Here is a 5,941-nt window from a genome sequence, read left to right as displayed (position 1 = left end):
TTCTTAGTGACTGAAATGACTTGACAGAATTTTAGGTAACCGTTTATGACTTATGTCAATTGAAATCAACTTGGATAGACTTACATGGGCAATCTGGGCAATAAGGAATAAGAATTTTAGTTCGTCATAGAGATTTCGGGAATCCACAATTATTTTAGTACCAGGGTGGCTAGCCGAATGGCACAATCGCTCACGAAACGCTCACGAAACGAAGCGCTAGTAGATATCTATCTCTATCGCGCTTGCGTATTGGCGCGACAGAGCCAGCGGCGTATCGCTTTCGTTTGGCGTCGGAGAAATGCCATTCGGCTACGGGGCCTGGCCTGTTCGCCGGCAGACACGTTTCTATATTTACGGAATACGCAACGTCGGCAAATGACGCCAAAAATACATCATCGCTGCGTCGATAGTCGTGCGGATCGGTAAACAAACTGACCATAAACAATCACATAAAATTGATTTACTTATAATTTGTCGTGTGTCACAAAAAATTGCCGAACAAACGGCGTCCGCGAGGGACGGTTTTCTTAAATTATTTATAACAAACAAATAAACATCGATGAAAAAAGTATTGTGTACTGAATAAAACTCTTTATCGAGCATATTTTTTGATTCCATTTTGTAACGAATAGTCACGAATTTGTGTTCTGATTTTGTTACATAAATGAAATCAAATAAATTGATGTTTTTTTTATTAATTCCTGTCACCTATGACTTCAATAGTTTAAATTCCTCGACGGCTAGTTAAATCACATTATTCTTAGTATTAGAAATTTTAGTGTGCGTTTTAGTTTTTGATAGTTTTAAATATACTCAGTTCTGATTATCCCGTCCCAGCACATCACAATGTGATTTTACTTTAAGATATTTTAATATAATTGCTGCAGTGAGATTTTACTTTAATTTTTGTAAGTTTTATTTTGTTTGTGAATTATGGAATGTTGGTACCTTGTTTTTACTGTTCCTATGGTATCATTATAATTATAAGGAACGAACGAACTGGTTTCTTGTTATTTTCGTTTATATATTTATATACAATGGCAGTACCTACTTTAAGGAATACGTGGGAATGTACGGGCAATGTGAATGATATGCTCACTCATACAAATGAATCTAGTCACAAATGTATCAATACTTATTATAATTTGTAAATAGTAAATACTTATTGTTCAAAATATTAATTGATGTTATAAAATTATAAAATAAAAATTGTCTGAAACCTCTATTTTGCTACTTTTTTCTACACTAAAACGTAACACAATGGAGTAAACTAATCGTGTATAAATTTAATAATTACAAACAAAGATTTAGTTTGCCATTTATTATAAACGCTATTACATAAAATTTATAAATCACGCAATGTATCATTATTTACACAATTCGGAGACCATCCGTAAGCCAAAGTACAATAGATGCAATAATACAAAAAGTTACAATTTGCGTTACATTTGTTATTATACACTTGGTGCCTTAATCTATTTTTTTACAATGACTTTATTCTAAACCTCATAACTCACCATGTGGCTTATCATGCCTAAAGGGTGACCACAGGCTAGCCGAGGCGAAGACGTGGGCTACGATGAAGCGAGCCTTCACAGAAGGTGCCTGTTCAACTTTGATTTGAAGGTTGCTGGATCATTTCAATCGGAATGGTTACAACTTTTAAGGTAACTGTCCCATATTACGTGTCGGAACTTAAGACGTTTCCTACTTTGAATACAAACAATTCTTATCCTTAGTGAGTTAGACGTTTGTAGAAAAATTGCCATAGGGTGATAATATTTTATAAAAAGTACAAGTTTCTAGTCGTGACTTAAGGTAACTGTTATTTTATTTTAAGGATGAAAGTCTTCTACGATGGATTTAAGACACTATTTTGCATCGTAACTTCTAATTTATAGAAATTACCGTTGTTTTACTTAACCCTTAGTTTGCCCATAATTCCGGGATACAATTTTGGTATGGCTTCAATTCCGGGAGTCGTTGTACGTAATTACGGGATACCTTTAAAGTCCACGTTGTTGAAGCATAATGTAAAAAAACGAATTAAAAATATTGTTTACATAAATATATAAATGCACATATCGTTTTGATAGATGCTTATACAGAGTGTATTTTTTATAATTGGCAATGTTTTGATGGGTTGGGGTGGGATGGGAAATATGATATTTTACGGTATAACTATTGTATGATATAATGACAGAGTGTTATAAGTTTTACTGTCTGTCTAAGGCATCGCTTTCGAATGGATGAACCAATTTAGATTAGTTTTTTTCGTTTGAAAGCTGAATTAGTCGAGAGTGTTCTTAGCCATGTTTGATGAAAAACGCTTTACAATGTCGGGGTTTTTTTTTTCAAAATTTAATTTCAATCCAGAAGCTATTGCCGGTTATAAAAATTGCACGGTACTCGTGAAAATTTCAGTTTTTTGGTACTGGTGATCACTGAGCTACACCGTATACATATATGGTGGTGATACGTTATTCAAGTATGTATATATAAATAAATAGTACTCAATAAATAAATATTATAGGCCGTTCTTACACAGATTGACTGTATGACTAATTTGTACTATTTTATATTTATATATGTCTATCCTATTATGTATTATCCTCATGTAAATTTTAGCTTTCTAGTAGTAATAATGATTGAGCTAAATCGTAGACGGACAGACTGACTCAAACCAATATGCGGTATAAAGATTTTTAGCTAACTAAGGAAGTTTAAAAACATAATAGTCGGGTCTCTATACCTTATTTTGTGTTTTTATATTTTAATATACTTTATATAGGCATACCGGAATAAGATACACTCATATAAAGTCGTGTACTTTTAATTACGGCAGTCAAAACGAAGGCTATATTAAAAGACAAACAAATTTTTTTTCTTAGTACATTGGAAGATTATATAACAATTATACTCAAAACATCGAAATAAGTAACCTTTGTGCTTTAATTTTGTGAAATAAAACAAATTTAATGTCGATGCCACACTCCAATATTTCGCACGTATTACTCAACGAGTATACATTTCGTACTCAATTATGAGACTAAAATCTAAAAAATATATGTACCGTAATTATGTCACTATAATCTGTAATCTTTACTCAATAAATTTACATCAAATATATAAATATACTTCACCGCAAATAGTAATAAAACATAAAAACATTGCGGACTGTGTTTCCGTTATTACGGGATACTCCCGCAATTATGTACACCGCGTCAAAATGGTGTACATTATTCCGGGAGCGGGTATTTTAATTAAAATATGCTTGAAATTAATTTGAAAAGATGATATAAATGTCTTTTAATAACTATAAGACAATTATGATACAAATTTAATATAAATAAACTTACTCGCATCACAGTAAACCCTTAAGAAGTTCCGCTGCCGCGTTAAGCTCACCGTCAAACACGCCCATAGAAACCACTGCGTGGTTGCGACTGACGCGTTTGGAGGTACCTCACGGCTTCAAAAGATATGATAGATATTCGAAAATCGACTTTTTCGGTTCTATTTGATCTATAGTTAATAAAATACTGCCTTAAATTAAGATTTTACTGATAGTTTCCTTATTTTGCGACAAAAACCAAAGTATCCCGGAATAATGTACCACATTTTACTATCCCGGAATAGTGTACAGTTACCTTACTGCGTTTCAACTTTGAGGAGCAGCGTGAGATAAGAGATTTTTTCAAAGTAGTGACGAAATAGTCATCTCGAAGCGCTGAGGTTGCACCAGATGTGAGTATACCATGCAGTCAAGGAATGTCACTGTGTCAGTTCGTACTTTTTACAATAAATATGATCTTAAATAATTGTTACTACGAATTGGCACATCTTGGTACATCTCCTGGTATCTATCAACTTGCAAACCTCCAAAAAAATGGCAAAATTAAAAAATCTGGCTAAAGTTAGTTGTTGGTCAAATTATTTAATTGTTAACCAATCAATACAACCGACTATTGTTGTGTCTGTTTAGATTAATTCCTTTAATATATTTAATTTCATTAAGCCAGCCATACTCAAAGTGTGCTCCGCGGAGCCCTAGGGCTGTGAATTTTGGTTGACTGATCTGCGATTTCAACTCTCTTCCACAAAACCTTGCTATAAACTATTTTTAGGGTTCCGTACCTCAAAGAGGAAAAACGGAACCCTTATAGGATCACTCGCGTGTCTGTCTGTCCCTCTGTCACAGCCGATTTCTCCGAAACTACTGGACCGATTTACTTGAAATTTGGCACACGTATGTAAACCTGTGGCCCAAAGACGGACATGTAATTTAATTAAATGAAATTTAATCACAGGGGTCACTTTTGGGGGGTAAAATTAAAAATTAAAAATCAAAGTTATTAAAACTATATTGTGTTACATATCAAATGAAAGAGCATTTTATCAGCATCTGAAATATATTTTTTTATATTTTTTGTTTTGGTAATTTAGAAGTAATTTAAGAAAATAAGCAAAAAATGACCATTCCCCCCCTTATCTCCGAAACTACTTAGCGTAAAATTTTCAAAAAAATACACGAGATAGCCCTCTCCATGTAGATTACAGGAAAACCTATTAGAAATCTACAGTCAAGCGTAAGTCGGACTTAAGAAAAAAAAACTCAGATTACGAATTTCACTCACTGCCGCTGCAAGTAGTTACTAAACGTCTTAAAATTGTGTAATCGAGTTGGACAGGTATAAAGAAATTCATTTCTGTCTTTTTCTTTTTAGAACTTGTTCAATTTTTTTTTCATTTGTACAAAATGACTTAAGTTCCTACTAAAAAGGAGGCGCTTAAGACCGTTTATAAATTGACTGAGCAAAATTTTATTCAAATCGGTCCAAAAAAAGGTGTCTGTTGACGAAAACATAGAATTTGTGCCACCGAAAGCCCAAATCTGAAGTCCATTTTGCTCTATCTCTTATCGTTTCCGAGATATATACGTAAAGTCTTGAAAGTTCGAAACGTTAACTTTGCCATCATAGTCGTTCAGGCGCTCATGAGTTCTTTGCATGGAAAAGTCGAAAACCGACTCGCACTTGACCAATGTTCATAGAACGTTGTGGTTTTTTTTTATTAGCAAAAATGACTTAAGCGCCTTCAGAAGTGTAGGTGCTTAAGACCGTTTGTAAGTTAAAGTTAGCTGTGATGGCTCAACGAAGAAAGAAGATTTCAGTATCCTACTTATCAGGGCGAGCGGTAGCGAAGCCCTCCTATAGTCGACAAAGTTCCGAACCTTGTGGTACATTTTTTGAAAAAACTATCACGCCTATGAAGTTGTGCTTAAACATAGTAATTTAATTATTTTATTGTCATTTAAAAAAAAATCAAATCTCAGTTTTGTGTTCAATATTGTACTACTAACGCCATCTGTTAGGACTCTAAGGAGTAAGAAAACATCGTTTACTATTTTGTATAACTAACGCCATCTGTTAGAAAACTAAAGAGGTAACGTTGTATTTTTGACGTCTGTCAACTATGACGATCAATCGAAACTTGGCACTGGAAATGGCGCGTAATTCAATTTTTCTATGGGAATCAAAACTTAGCCCCTACATTTTTAATATTATGTTATGGCTCGTCAAAGTTTAGGAAGCCAGCCAGAAGCCAAGGGAAGAAAGTGAGGGAGAGAGAGGTTATCAACACGGTGTTTTCACTCAAAAGAAAAAGTAAATTTTATTTATTTATTTATTGTTGAGAAACCCAATGTACTTAGGATATGTTTAGGAAACTCAACGATAGAGTTGTTCGCTGTCGTTCGCTAGATGTCACTGTTACCCCCGCAAACTGGGCAATGACTTGTTTTCGTAAAATGTATAAGTACCTGCAAACTAGCGAACGGCATTCTATGGTTCAATAACATATATTTAAATTGTATTAATTTCATCTTTTTTAGGGTTCTGTAGTCAACTAGGAACCCTTATAGTTTCGCCATGTCTGTCTG

Source organism: Leguminivora glycinivorella, chromosome 11 (assembly GCF_023078275.1).
Source record: "Leguminivora glycinivorella isolate SPB_JAAS2020 chromosome 11, LegGlyc_1.1, whole genome shotgun sequence".
In the NCBI taxonomy this organism is placed as follows: Eukaryota; Metazoa; Arthropoda; class Insecta; order Lepidoptera; family Tortricidae; genus Leguminivora; species Leguminivora glycinivorella.
Note: the sequence above shows the minus strand (reverse complement) of the source record.